The sequence below is a fragment of the Peromyscus leucopus genome, chromosome X, assembly GCF_004664715.2.
Source record: "Peromyscus leucopus breed LL Stock chromosome X, UCI_PerLeu_2.1, whole genome shotgun sequence".
In the NCBI taxonomy this organism is placed as follows: Eukaryota; Metazoa; Chordata; class Mammalia; order Rodentia; family Cricetidae; genus Peromyscus; species Peromyscus leucopus.
The window spans coordinates 85,951,877-85,968,423 of NC_051083.1; the positions used below are offsets into that span (position 1 = coordinate 85,951,877).

General features: G+C 37.0%; 1 pseudogene; it reads right to left on the reverse strand.

Annotated features, from left to right (window-relative positions):
- Window positions 1–14,870: 14,870 nt before the first annotated feature.
- LOC114696979 lies at window positions 14,871–15,421 on the reverse strand (annotated as a pseudogene).
- Window positions 15,422–16,547: the final 1,126 nt, after the last annotated feature.

The following is a 16,547-nucleotide window of genomic DNA, read 5'->3' on the forward strand; positions in this document are numbered from 1 at the left end:
AGAGAAGAAACTGAACACAGACAGACAGACACTTAGAGACATACTTACCAGCCAGTGATGAACCCTCTGGTCTGGAGTTCCATGAGGTCATGGGGGTTCCCCGCCATGCACCATATGTTGTACCCGTTTCACAAAACCACCATAGATCACAAAGGAGCCGGTTTCCAATGCAAACACATAAGGGTCCTTTTATTCAGGTTCAATCTGGGCCACCACATGGTAGATGGAAGTAAATGTGGTGATGGCCAAGGTGTAGAGGGTTTTTGTAGGGAAAAACCACAAGCCAGGATTTGGCAATTTGGGATTGGGTAGAAAGGGCAAGGTGATTTTTTGAAACTATTGGTCTAGACTTTTGGCAGGGAACCACAACCTGCTGAACAGGATTATCTGGACTGCTCAACAGGATTATCTAGATATCTCCAAGGGCCATAAACCACAGACAGGATCTTGTTAAGCTTTCCTTTCCTGTATAAATAGCAGACAGGATGTCTGCAGGAGTATCTGGATCCTGTTAAGCTTTCCTTTAAACAGCAGACTGGATGTCTGTAGGATACTGCTCTGTATCTGTTTCAGTTATTACGGCATATTCCTGAGCCTGTGAAGTTAAGTCTAGGCCTTCACAATGCCATGGCTTTTCCTTTAAAAAAAATTGCAATTTCTTTTAGCTATACTTTTTTCTCCTTTTTACCCTACAGGACCTTTCCATATGTAGTATGGCTTTCAGTTTAGTGCTTTTATGGGTATGCTGTTCCTTTTACCTCCTCTTGTGTCTTTTTCTACCGTTTACTTTGTTCTATTCCTATGTGTTAGATTTTTTGTCTTATTTTCTTTATTATCAAAATATTTAGTACATGAAATAGAAATGGTATAAATTTGATATTCACATAAGAACAAAATAAAAGGGTCCAATTTCTACTTAAATGGAATTGAAAAGTCAGTTAGAAAATTTCATCTTTTTTTTATTTAAGCACTATGCTTTCAGTTTAATATACTCATTTACCATTAAAATAAACTAATTAATCTCATTTCAACCAACAAAAAATAAAATTACCTCAAAATATAATGTTTAATATTTAAAACTTCTCACCCACAAGTAATGTAATTATATTATCTCAAAGTAGAAGAAATCTTACTTTCATTCACTAAACTAACTGCTTTTTGCTGTTAATATTGGGATGGAAGACTTTACAGTTTGTGACAATGTTCCCTTCTGTATAGTGCTAAGCTTAAGTAGCATGAAGCTAATTAAGTTTGTAAGCACAAATATATCTCAGTTTCCTGAGCTCTTCATAATACTTCCAGCCCCATGCTTGGAATGTTGTTTTGTTAGGAATACTCTTAATGCATATAGTTCTCTTTCATTGTTATGTGGTGGACTTTTTACTTATTTAGTTCAAATCTTGTGCATAGCAAACAGCAATTTGAGTAATATGAACCATGGTGAAGTAGCCATCAGAAACTTATGAGCTAGCAAATATTTTGCATAAAATTAAGAGAACAGACCAGCACCTTCATGTATCATTTGTTTTGTGCTGCTGTAAGAATAAGACAACCTAGTTTGTGTAACTTCAACCTGCCTCAGTTTTGTTACTTTATAGTTCTATGGGTTCTGTTTTATATCTTTCTGAGTAATTATCACCAAGTAGCCTGTATCCTATGCTTTTGCTCTTTCTTGCATGCAGAACATGTTTCCTGCAATCTGTTTTCTTTTATTTGAGCGTCTTTCTTAAAGGAATCAGTTTACATTGACACTGAGTAGACAGTAGAAGAGTCCTGCTGTGTGCCCTCACCATAACCTGATTTCTTTCCTATTTTTTTCCGTGGGAAATGGTTACCTGCAGTGCTTAAACACACTTTTAGACTGCTGATTCAGAACTAAACAACTTAAAAACCATATAGAAATGGGATTTGCAGGATCATTTGGAACATTGGAGTTTTTGCTCAAAGCATTTTTGAACAGCAGTGGTAGTTATTTTTATGTAGTGACAGTAAAGTTTGGGATGCAGAAATTCAATTCTGTTATCTCATGCATGGTATGCCATGCATGACTCTTAGATGACATGCCCATCATGATGGCATGTGTAATTATTTTTAAATGTTCTTATTCACATAAAAATGATTCTCATGGTTCCCTAGAAACTGAATATTATTTTTTTATTTCCAAAGGCATGTTTTTTTACTAATTCTACAGGTATATGCTTCAGTAGGTTCTGAAGAGCTCTTGAAGTTTTTAAGCTTGGAATAATTTAGATATGTGGTGTGGTTCAAGCCCATAGTTCTCATTATCAGATAAATCTTTTGTGACCTGTATAAAAAGAGACATCAGGGAGCTCTGTCATGTTTCTGAAGTAGAGATAATGACTATAGAAAAACAACAAAATGTCTCATTCAATACAAAATTAACATGAATAAACAATATATGACTGAATAATAAACACAACACAATTTATCATAATATAAACTTCTACAATTGTTCCCATTTCTGTACTGCTATTTACAAAGCAACATTAAAAGGAGGTCCATCAATGGAGGAACTCTAAGATTTATTAAGTCTCTAAGGTCTTTATGAACTTTCTATATCTTGGATAACAGTCTGTTATTCAAGCATTCTTTAAAAAGTACTTTTTCTCACTCTGCAACATGTTTTCTAATCTCTCAGCAAGAACTATATAAAACACCATAAAATTAAAAAAATGTAAATGAAAGTATAGAGGTAGCAATGAACATATCTTTCCCTTTTCTGTTATCATTACAAAAAATAACCAACTGCATCATTTATGAACAACAGATTTTTATTACTAACTGTTCAAGAAACCTGAAGTATAAAATCAAAGAACCATAAAACTTATGGTAAGATGCTGGTACATATGTCATAGGTGAAAAATTCTGTTTTCGTATAAGGCTGATGGGATGAATGGTATAATCTAACAGAGTGAAAAGGGTAAGAAAACCCTTCAGTAACATCATAAGTTGACTAAAACAGTTTTATTTATTTATTTATTTATTTATTTATTTATTTATTTATTATCTTTTATGAGGAAGTGTCTCAACATATATCCCAGGCTGAACTAGAATCTGTCTGCTTCTGCCTCCAGAGTCCTAGGTTTAAAGGTATGTGCCACAATGCCTGGTCCACCAAATATATTTATGAAAGCTGAGTCCTCAAAAATTATTTTCCCAAAGGTTTCAACTCTCAATGCTACAAATTGGGGATTAAAATCTCATCTATGAGTTTTGAGGCAACAACAATGTTCGCACCAAAACATAAACATGTGAAAAGATTTACAACAAATACAATCAATAGACTGAAATAAAAATGAAAATCAGACCACTATGTATCAGAATGGTAAATTAAAAGTATTTACAATACCAAACACTAGTAAGGATGTTGAACTATGAGACCTTTAGTGTCTAAGTAGAAATGCAGAATAATATAGCCATCTTAGAAAAATAATTTGGAAGTTTCTTACAAAACTAGTCATTCATAGCATGTGACCAAATGATTATGTTTTAGGTTAAAAATTAAAAAAATATAGCATTTACACAAATCCCTGCATACTGGAAATGCATTAATTAGAACATTCAAATTTGTGACCTGTTGTGGAATATTATTTTAAGATGTATTACATTTACTTATGCTGTATAACATTTGTTTTAATAACACAAAGATGTGTTGCATTTTTTTATACTGCATTTGCTTAACTATGTGAAGCTGTGTTACTTTGCCTGTCTAAAACACCTGATTGGTCTAATAAAGTGCTGAATGGCCAATGGCAAGGCAGGAGAAAAGATAGGCAGGGCTGGCAGACAGAGAAAGAATTAAAAGAAGGAGAAATCTAGAAGAAGAGGACCAAGGAGAAAGAAAAGGAGTAGAGGAGGATGCTAGGGGCCAGCCACGCAGCCACACAGTCAGCCATGGAATAAGAGTGAAAGTAAGATACACACACGTATGAAAAGAAAAAATTCCAGAGGCAAAAGGTAGATGGAGTAATTTAAGTTAAGAAAAGCTGGCTAGAAGCAAGCTAAACTAAGCCTGGGGCAGTCATAAGCAATATAAACCTCCGTGTGTTTCATTTGGGAGCTGGGTCACAGGCCCTGAAAAGAGTAAAGAGTGAAAAAAACAATAACAGTAACCCCAAGAAAATATCTAAAGAGAGGAACTATTTATTTTAATTAATTTTTCAGCAGTCCAGTTGTCATGTTGCTGAGGTACCTAGGAGAGCAAAAGAGACACAACATTTTTATTCACAGACTTCTTTCTTCACCTTATATTCTACCTAGATCCCCAGCCAATTTGGTGGAGTTTCCATATTTAAGGCAGTTCTCTCCTCTAGTCAATCTTATTTGGAAAAAAAAACTTCACAGAAATATTTTTTTTTAATTTGGGTTTACCAATCTCCTTGGAGCAACTCAGTCCTATTAAGTTTGCAATTAAGATTAACCATGATAGCAGATATGAGAAAGATAGATAGCTAGAGTTACCTAATGTGCTACTCTCCATAGACAGGCACCACCACCAAACAACAAGAAAAATAACTGATGTGGCCTTATAAAAATAGGGGGATAAACATCTATGGTGTGCCTTCATCAACTCAAGCATGCCTGAATGGAGGTGCTTTGTATACTTGTTAGTGTGTACCATAGTTTTGGTAAAGACAATCCATAGATGTTTTATAATAAAGTCTTAATTTCTTGAGAATTTCACAGAAGTATATTGTATATTTTTAACATATCAACCAACTATTTTCCCTTTCTTAATTTCCCCTATTTGCCTAGCATTTTTCTCTCCCAGAATCATATGCTATATTTTAAAATTCCAAAGAGTCCACATAGTGCTTGCTACCTTTATGTTCATTGGTATAGGATAATCTACCCGAACATGGGTACTTTCTCAGGACATGTATTGCTGAATAAAATCGCTGACTTTCCCTCTCTCAGTAGACATCAAATTAATTCCCAACTGGTTTCAGCTAGAGGTGGGACTTCATGAGTGCCTCCACAATTCCTGATAGGATTTTGGTTGGCTTGTTCTATTGCATGTAGTTACTTTCTCTGTAAAGTCAATGTGTACAACATCCTTGTCATATCCTAAAGACACTGTTCTGCTCCTGAGATCCACTACTGATGGATCATTTATTCTATGAGTTGTTGTAATATTTGACATCTACCACAAAAAGAAGTTTCTCTGATGAAGCTTGAGAGATGCACTCATTTATGGTTATAAAACTAAGAACTTAGGAGGCAATTAATTATTATGTCCATTCAGTAGAATAATAGTTTTAGATTTTTTTAGATTTGTTTAGACAAACAAGAATAAAAAAGAATATCCAATTATTTAAAATCATAACTGAAAAACAGACATTGCTACTGATATCATAGAAATACAAGGATTATTAGAGACTATTTTGAAAAGCATAAATTGGAAAAAATAACTGAAATAGAAGAATTAATTGGCAAATATCACTTATGAAAACTGGATAAAAAAGACACTTAAAACCCCCATGGGCCATGAATATTGTAGGGTTTTCAAGCGTGAAACTGTTAACCTGAGGAGATCATAGACCCTAGACAAAACCCACAGTTGTGGTTTCACTAAATGGCAATGCTATCAAACTGCATGATAAATATTTATATTTATACAGATAAATGTGTGTTTCTCTCAAGAACACACAAGAAGCTTCTTTTCAAAGTGATTCATGGCTAATGCAGAGAACCATAACTGGTCAAATGCTATGTATAAGTAACTAAGGGTTTGGCTGTGGATAAATGCTACAAGGTTGTCCATGCCTCAGTGATGCTTCTACTCCCAAGTACATATGGATGTCACTGATTGAATCCAGGGATTCACAAAACAAATGAAAGGAGGATCTTGAACTTGGGAAAGAGACAAGCTGGGGACGATTAGGTAGAGCTAGAGAGAAGCAGTGGTTGATGAACAAATATAATTACATAAATGCATGAACTAATATCTATTTCAAACTATTCCACAAAATTGACAGGAAGGAAATGCTTTCAAACTCATTCTACATCATCTAATTTACCAAATAAATAAAGCCAGACAAAGATTCAAAGAGGGCCAGTAATGATCAATATCTCTGATTACCACAGCTGGAAAATAAATGGAAAACAAAACAAACATGCAAACAAACAAAGTGGCATAGTATACCAAGTTCAACAGCTTTTTAAAAGGAATTTACACCATGGTCAAATGGGAGTTATCACAGGGATTTAAGAATGATTCAATTGGATTGTTCAGTATTTTGATGTCTAGCTTTTTGAGTTCTTTATATATTTTGGATATCAGCCCTCTGTCATTTGTGGGGTTGGTAAAGATCTTTTCCCATTCTGTAGGCTGTTGTTTGGTCTTATTGACAGTGTCCTTTGCTCTACAAAAGCTTCTCAGTTTCAGAAGGTTCAATTTATTAATTGTTGCTCTCAGTGTCTGTGCTACTGGTGTTATATTCAGGAAGTGGTCTCCTATGCCAATTCATTCCAGAATACTTCCTACTTTCTATTCTATCAAGTTCAGTGTAACTGGATTTATGTTGAGGTCTTTGATCCACTTGGACTTGAGCTTTGTGCATGGCGACAGATATGGATCTATTTGCAATCGTCTGCATGTAGACATCCAGTTATGCCAGCACCATTTGTTGAAGATGCTTTCATTTTCCCATGGTATAGTTTTGGCTTCTTTATCGAAAATCATATGTTCATAGGTGTGTGGATTAACAGAGCTTAACAGAGAATTCTCAATAGAAGAATCTCAAATGGCCGAAAGGCATTTAAGTAATTGCTCAAGATTCTTAGTCATCAGGGAAATGCAAATCAAAACAACTCTGAGATATCATCTTACACCTGTCAGAATGGCTAAGATCAAAAACACTGAAGACAGCTTATAATGGAGAGGATGTAGAGCAAGGGGAGCATTCCTCCATTGTTGGTGGGAATGCAAACTTGTACAGCCACTCTGGAAATCAGTATGGCGGTTTCTCAGAAAATTGGAAATAATTCTTCTTCAAGACCCAGTTATACCACTTGGCCATATATCCAAGGAATGCTCAATCTTACCACAAGGACACATGCTCAACTATGTTCATATCAGCATTATTCATAATAGGAAGAACCTGAAAACAACCTAGATGTCCCTCATCTGAGGAATGGATAAAGAAAATATGGCACATATACACAATGGAATGCTACTGAGCAGTAAAAAAAACAAACAAACAAAAAAAAAAAACAATGATATCATGAAAATTCCAGGCAAATGGATGGATTTAGAAAATATCATCTTGAGTGAGGTAATCCAGACTAAGAAGGACAAACAAAGTATGTACTCACTCATAAGTGGATACTAAATGGGTTGGAAGGGATGGCCAGAAGGGATGGAGTTGTATAACCCACAACTCCAGAGAGGCTAGCTAACAGGAAAAGACCCTAGGAGGGACACATGTATGACCCTGTGAAGGAGAAGTGGATGAGATCTACATGAGTTGACTGGGGGTGGTGGTGGCAGAGGGTGAGGAGTGAGAGATGAGAACATAGGAAATGGGAGGGTCAAGCTGGAACAGGGACAGAGTGGGAGGTGGCAGGGAGGAAGATACCATGATAGATGAGGACATCATGGCAATAGGAAGAGGCAGGGTGCTGGGGAGGCTCTCAGGATTCCACAAGGTTGACCCCACCTTGGTCTGCTGGCAGCAATCCAGAGGGGGCCTGGACCTGTCTACTCTGGTGACCAGCCTAGCAAATAACCTAGGTGTTATCATAGAGCCTTTGTCTAGTGACTGATGGAGGCAGATACAGAGATCCACCGCCAGGCACCAGGCTGAGCTCTAGGAATCCAATTGATGAGAGAGAGGAGAGATACTGCAGGCAAGGGACATCGAGATCATGATGGGAGGATGTGCAGAGATGATCGGCCACACTAGTGGAAGCCCATGAACTGTGGACTGGTGGCTGTGGAGCCCCCATGGGACTGGACTAGGCCCTCTGGATACGGAAGACAGTTGTTTGGCTCGAACTGTTTGGGGGGCACCAAGGCAGGGGGATAGGGATCTGTCCCTGGTGTATGGGTAGGCTTCTGGAATCCGGTGCCTGTGGTGTGACACCTTGTACAGCCTTGGTGCAGTGGGAAGGGGCTTGGACCTGCCTAGGCTCCGTGTGCTGGGCCTTGCTGACTCCCCATGGGAGACCTCGATTTGGGGGATGTGGGGATATTGGGTGGCTTGGGAAGAGGGCTGCAGGGTGGGAGGAGGGGTGGTCTGTGAATTGTAGCATGAATCTTTAAGGTTCTTATTAATAAAATCAAACCTGAGGCGAGTTATTGGGGTCCATGCTGGTAGATCAGAGAGACAGAACAAGCCACAGCTATCTCACCTTGCCGGATCCTCAGCTGGTCTTATCTCCTCAGACTGGAGGCCTCTGAGTCCTCATCCGGAATGGGTCTCAGCTGAATTACTGCTCAAAAGCCTGAATGCTTAACCAGCCAAAATCTTAACCAGCCAAATGCCTACCAGCTAAAATGCTTCTAGTTTCTGGTCCTCACGCCTTATATATCTTTCTGCCTTCTACCACCACTCCCTGGGATTAAAGGCTGGCTTTCTGGGATTAAAGGCGTGTGTTACCATGCTTGCTATTTCCAATGTGGCCTTGAACTCACAGAGATCCAGAGGGATTTCTATCTCTGGAATGCTAGGATTAAAGGTGTGAGTGCCACCATATTCTAGCCTTTGTATCTAGTGGCTGTCTGTTCTCTGACCCCAGATAAATTTATTAGAGTACACAATATTTTGGGTACACCACAGTGAATAGCATGTGGAGTGAGTAGAAAATTTCTTAATAAAGAAAAATGAAAAAAAAGAATGATTCAAAATATGTCAGTCATCAAACATAATATATCACATGAGCAAAATGAAAGAAAAGCACATAATTTTCAGCAAATACCAACTATCATCCAATAGAAATATATAGCAATCAAAGAAATAATTCACTGGCATAATTAGCAGATACAGAGACTGGTAGAATAGTATGGATTATCCACAAATAACTCAATCCATTGTCAAATAAGACATTTCAACAGCAGCTAAAACACATTGATAAGGAATTGTTTCTTCCAAAAATAATACTGGAAAACTTGTAGTTCACACATAAAGAATCATGATTTTTAAGTCAGCCTATCTCTTCATGCAAAAATCTCTAAATACATTAATTTTATTATCTATTGTTTACATTATTAAGAGTAAATGTAAGACCAACACCAAAAAATTTATACCAAAAAATTAGGGAAATGTGGTGATATTGTGTCCCCCAATATATTCTGCACCCTAATAAACTTAGCTTGGGTCAGAGAACAGAAGAGTCACTAGATAGACATAGAGGCAAGAAAATGGTGGCACACACACCTTTAATCCTAGCATTCTGGAGGCAGAGACACATCCGGATCTCTGTGAGTTCAGCGCTACACAGGTAACAGCCAAGCATAGTGACACATGCCTTTAATCCCAGGAAGTGATGGCAGGAAGCAGAAAGGTATGTAAATCATGAAGACCAGGAACTAGAGCTTTTAGCTTTTAGCAGCAGTTCAGCGGAGATCCATTCAGATAAAGCCTCAGAGGCTTCCAGTTTGAGAAAAAAAAAAGATCAGCTGAGGAATTGACAATACCTTTTAGAAATTCGTGCTACAGGAAAACTGTTTCAGGCATTGATATAGGCAATACTTTTTAGATGTGAACCAAATGCAGCAAGCAAAAAAGGTAAAAATAAACAACTAGCACGTCATAGTAAGATATTCCTGTATAAGCAAAAGAATCAGTCAACAGTGAAGATATATTCTATAGATAGGAACAAACCCATACTTAGATATCCCATCCCTCTTGTTGAATTGCTATAAAAAAATGAGAAAACATTGGGCCAGGAAAGAGTGCTCATTAGGTAATAGTACTCATTGTGTAAGCTTGGAGACTCAAATTTGAACCCTACCACTTAAATGAAAAGCCAGCCATTGCTATTAGTGTCTATAATCCCAAAACTAGGAGGCAGAGACAAGCAGCTCCAAGACCTAGCCTATTGTGATAAAAATGAATTTCTAGTTCAGTGAGACACCCTATCTCAATGCAATAATGATGGTGATCAATAGAGGAAGATATTTAATGTCTTGCTTTGGACAAAACATGCATGTGCATGGGCACATGTACCTGCACACTTAGGAGCATACATACCCATATGTAAACCACACATAAACACAACACCACCACCACTAATTCTGACAAGTATAGAAAATAGAAAGCTACTGTGTACTATTCTTGCTAATGTAGATATGTACAGCTATTATGGAAAACAGTATGGAGTTTCATTAAAAGAGCAAATCTACCATGTAAAACAGGTATCCCACTGATGGGTAGATTCCTAAAGCAATTGATATCATTGTGTCACAAAACACATGCATTTCACATCTCTTGCAGCCTATCAGCCAAGCAAAGATATTGGTTCAACTTAGTTGTCCTTTATCAGACTAATGGATATAAAATTTATATGTGCATTGCATTAAATATCACATATACATTATATGTAGTGGAATATTACTCAGCCATATAAAGAATGAATTCCTATCATTCACAGCAATATAAAAAAAACCTGAAAGACATTATATGAAATAAAAGGAACCAGATATTCAAGGGTTGATGGCCAAAAGTTGATTTCAGTGAATTTGAATAGAATATGGTCACTAGAGTGTAGAAAAGGGGTCAGATAATGGGGGCCAATTTACAACTTCATAGAACAAATTCCAGTTCTCTACAATATAGTGTGGTTGACTGTAATTGTCAACATGAGATGAATAGCTAATAAAATGAAAAATTGGCATGGATCCAGCAGAAACAAATGCAAATAGAAATCAGTTTGTTGTGATATGATCCTAGTAATACATCATGTGCCCCCAAAATGTGATATTTTTACAATAAAAGAAAAAACACACAAGCATTTATAGTAGGTTTAATTAATAGTTTTGGACACATGAAAGCACCCAAAATTTTATTTAGTAAGCAAGTACATAAAAGTTATTCACCCACAAAAATAAATGTTTTAAAATATAAAAATAGAAGAAAGCCAAGTGTATATAACTGTGTGAAGGAAACCAATCTTAATACATTCAATACTATTTGAATATATATATATATATGACATTCTGGATTAACAAACTTACACAGACAACAAATAGTTCAGTGTTTGTCAAGGTTTAGGGGAAAAGAGAAGTCTTCAGAACATACAGAAGGTTTTGAGAAAAATAATCTCATTATGTGGCCCCAGCTGGCCTGGAACTTGCTATGTACACTAAACTGGCCTCATACTCATAGAACAGAGATCTACCTGTCTTTGCCTTCAGGCTCTTGTAATCAAAGATACTGCACAATGAAGAAAAAATTTCAAAACATAAAACTCAGAAAAAAATAGAATAAAGCTGTTCTTCCTCTGATTAGAGGCATCAATTATCACAATCAAAATATCTTGTACAGTTTTAAGCAAAAAGCAATTAAACCTAAATTAATTAAATAGCGTATGTTTTATTGTATAGTGAAAATTTAAATTAAATTAAAAAAAAAGACTTTTAAAGCTATTATATAATACTACAATATAACCACATGTCCTTACAAATTTAGAGCCAAATCCAAGATGTGAACCCAAATATAAATTATAGATTTTGAGTACTAAGGGTAAATGAATAGAGAAGAAACACGGGGGTCAAGAAATATACAGCAGCTTTATGGTTTTTTTGCTCATTTTTTATGGAAACCCAAATCCCTAAAATAGTCTTTTGATTAGAAATTAATAATAAAACCTTAAATATAAAATACTTCAACTAAAAACATTGTACTCATTTGATTATGTAGACCAAGTCACACTATTTCAGCCAGAAGAAAATAAATTTTGAAAAAAATTACAAAGATTGTAGGTTATGTGTGCACACCATATATAGCAGTATCTTTATTTCTGAGATTATGATTATGAAATGGATAGTACTTCTAAAAATTTCTGGAAACATTATCACAAAATGTAATAAAGATACAAATTAGTTTATTTGTTTCCCCTACAGTATAAGATAGTAGTAGTTTTAGTTTTATGTGATAATTATTGGTAAGTTAAGGAAAATATATTTTCCTTATGAATGGATTTCTTGATTGAGGCTTCTCTACTTCCATACCTATTAGAATCATCTTGTCAATTTGCATAAAATCTCCCCTTGGGATTTCATTCTAATTGCATTAAATCTATAGATCAATTAACGTCGAGTCAATATAGTTAAAATATTAAGTCTTACTATTAATGGACAAGGTATAATTTTATGCTTCCCATTTGCTAAAGACATTAGCATAGACACTAGTTATCAAGGACAGCTAGAAAAAGGCCTCAAGGACATTTCAGAAATCATCAAGGCTGACTCTTCTATCAACTATTTGCATGTCAGACATTCTGAATAGGCTCACTGCCAAGACTGCTTTGGAATTTGTCTCTTGAATTCTGTTTACATATTCTGTGGCTGTGGCCATGCTTTGAATGAACCATGGACTGTTCATGTCCTATGTAGTTGTGTGTAATACAAACTTAACAAAGTTACCATAAGGTTTTAGCACCTGAAAAAAGCCTGTAACACAGCTTTGGGTAGTGGAGCCTGTGTGCTGCAACACACGGGGATCTAAGAAACACAAAGCAGCCAACAGTATTACCAAGGTTTCGAAAAAGTGCCATTGCCACTGGTGGTTAGTGTGTAAAAGTAACCAACAGAACCAAGATAGTTATTTATAGTAGTGTTAATACTGTGTTGGAACATCATGACCAAAAGCAACTTGGGCAGTAAAGAATATATTTCTTTTTCATTTTTATATTACACTTTTTCATCAAATGAATGCTGAGCCTGCTTTTTTATAGCACAAGAGTGGCCCTACGCATGACGGCCTGGGTACTCTCACATCAATCTCTATGCAGGCTTGCTTATAGCCCATTCTTAATGGAGGCATTTTTCTCAATTGAGGATGATGCTAGCTTAAGTCAAGTTTTGTGACAAAACTTTTCTTGGAGAGACACTACACACAGGTCTCTGCACCCTAGATAGAAAGCCTACAACATATCAAAGTATGGATATCACCAAAGTCTAACTTGGTTTACAAATGGAGTTACTTAATGCAATGACCAGTGAAATAAAGACATGAATGAATATATTAACAATAAATGATAATCATATTGATTATTGTGCTGGCTAGATTTTGTGTCAACTTGTGTATTATAACAGTTTCCTCCTTGGTTGAAACACTTCATCTTGATGGGAAGCTCCTTAAACAGGAAACTAAACAACTCAAAGTAGCTTCAGGAAGTCCCTGAAACTGATCAGATTCGCTATGACACTTCCAACCCAGAGTAAGCAATAAAGACTTTTTTATTTAAAAAAAAAAATGTTTCTTTTCTTTTTTTAAGGAATTTTTTTATTCATTTTACATACCAGTCACAGATCCCCCTCTCCTCCCTCATCCCGCCCTCCCACCTCCTCCCCTACCCTCCTCCAACAAGGCAAGATATTCCAATAGGGACTCTTGACAGTCACTCTCAGACAAGCCCATAATTGATTGATCTTGGAACACACTTGGTTAAGCCCAATTGTGACATTTCTGTGGTCATCTCCATTTGATATAAAGAGAAGCTTCTTTGATGAAGTTTGGCTGTTATAGTTAACTGTATCTGTAAGAATCAGATTTAGAATACAGTAAGTAATTGTGCTGGTCTCTAAAAATGCCTGTGGTAGATTTTTCAATATTTGACTAGCCCTGGTTAGTTGGCTAAGTTTTTAGTACCAGGCAAAATTTCCTTTTTGTTGAATAGGCCGTGTAACATGAATCTTAAAAGGTCTTATTAATAAAAGACAAACCTGAAGCCAGGTATTGGGGTGAACGCTGAAAGATCAGAGAAGCAGAATAAGCCACAACTAACCTCACCTTGCCAACCTCTCAGCTGATTCTATTTCCTCAAACTGGAAGCCTCTGAGTCCTCATCCCAATGGATCTCAGCTGAACTGCTGCTAAAAGCCTAAAAGCTTAAAAGCCCGTAGTTCCTGGTCCTCAGGCCTTATATACATTTCTGTTTCCTGCCATCACTTCCAGGAATTAAAGACATGTGTCTTTCCCAAGCAAGACATGAGATCTCAAGTGCTGGGATTAAAGGTGTGTGCCACTATGCTTGCCTCTGTTTCCAGTGTGACCTTGAACTCACAGAGATCCAGATGAATCTCTGCCTCCGGAATGCTAGGATTAAAGGCGTATGCTACCGCTGCCTAACCCCTATGTTTAATATAGTGGTTGTTCTGTTCTCTGATCCCCAGATAAGTTTATTGGAGTGCATAATATATCAACCACATTTCCCCTTTTTTGTTTAAAATAAAAAATAGTTATAAGAAAAAGTATATAAAATAAGTATATACAATATATACAATCAAGAATTACATTAACAATGTCTATTCCATTAACATTTGACAGATTCAAACAAAAAACTCCATTATATATATACAATGTCTAGTCCATTAACATTTGATAAATTGGGTTAATTGTCAAGTCCTGGGAGAGGTAGTTGTATCATTTAAGTGAAGGGCTTGTCTTAAGTCCTTGCTTGAGTAGTCTGTGAATCTGCATCATCTCAGCTAGCCATCTTGAAATTGTCCTGAGCAGTTTGTAGTCCAAAGCTGATCTTTCAGTGGTATTAAAATCAGCTTAGTGGCTTTATCATAGTCCATATGGAATCATCATTATGGGACCCCATCATCTTTTTGAAGATTTCAATGTTACTGTTAGGCATGGTCATGGTTCCCTGCAGAAATTTATTTATTTATTTATTTATTTTGTGCCTCCTTTGTGGTTTGGAACAATCTTAATTGTATCTGTGGCAGAATCGTGTGTCTCACAGCCAGTCCCAAGTTTGCAATAAAACAGATTCCATTCTTCTTCATCAAGATATTCTTTTATTTCAAGTCTCTGAGCAATAGCTGGCTTTCCTTGGGTACCAATATTCTCCATGTGAAGATGAGCAAGACCACTTGCCATGGACAGATCAAGTTTGATCATCCCTTCCACGGTAATAGTGTATCTATTCAAGTAATCAAAAATGGATCCATGCTCATGGTAATCCAACACCAGCCACAGCTGAGTCCATGTGCCATTGTCTTTGTTGTCTGCTGCTATAAATCCTAGGGTTTTCATGGCATAATATCACAGTCTTATAAGTCTCTGCCTCTTGGAACCATGAACATTCTTCCCTAGAAGAGAATATCTTCACAGCAACTTCTTCTCCCTGCCACTTGCCTCACCAAACTCCTCCAAACTAATCTTTGCCCATGCTTTTTTTGTAACATGATGGTCCTGGCAATTGTTCTCTGAACAAGCAATGGTAAACCCTTCATCCCTGGTAGCAGCATCACCTCCACCAACATGATGAGAAACAGCCTGCAACTCAGAGTAGCAGTTGCTCCCTCCATAGACCTGCCGCCACCACTTGTGGCCTGGCCAGGCTGGCTGCAGCTTCTCCTCAGTAAGCCTCCCAGGCTGGCCTGGAACTCGGGATCCTCCTGCTTTTGCCTCCTTCAACAAATCCTACATGCATGCACCACCATAACTGGTCCCATGTAGCTAAGGCCTTGCTGGGGGACTGTAAGGTCACAGGCAAGTGGCTTTTACATGAATCCCTGCCCCACAAGTTGGATGCCAAATGTAACATGAATCTTAAAAGGTCTTATTAAATAAAAAAAACTCAGAGCCACATATAGGGGTGAAAGCCTTAGAGAGATCAGGGAAATAGGGAAAGCTGCAGCTAACCTCACCTCACCAACTCAGCAGCTTCCAAAGGTGAGTTACTTCCTGTGTACCCATGCCTATATGCCTTGCTTTTCTGCCATCTGATTTGCCCTCTCTGTCCAGCTACATCACTTCCTCTTCCTTCACAGCTCTGTCATTTAATGTCTGTTTGTACAGACCTCCATGGTTAACTAGTGTTGGAATTTAAGGTTTGTGCCACCACACCTGCCTCTGTTTCCAGTGTGGCCTTGAACTCTCAGAGATCCAGATAGATTCCTGCCTGCCAAGTGATAGGATTAAGGACCTGTGCTACCATTGCCTGACTTCTTTTTCTACTTATAATGGATTGGATTTTTCCTCTGATCTCCAGGCAAGCTTTATTTATTAAAGCACAAATAAAATATCACCACAAAGCCCTAAGTACAATTAAACACTCATTGGTTATCAACAACATGAGTGCCATGTACTACACTTTACAGATATCTTGCAATGCTAGTTGTTGTGGTTTGTGGGTTTTGTAGCTAGGTTCGACTATTAATTACTTCCCTTGGTCACTTGAATAGTATTTTTTGGTAGAATGAAAGAAAGTTAGGTTTTTGGAAAGGTGCTTAGATCCGGCCTGAACGAAATCACAGGAGTCCTGTATCCTGAGTTTGTGGTATCTTCAGCAACAAGGATTTACCTGAGAGACAACCAAGGGTTACATCAATAGTCTACATTGCT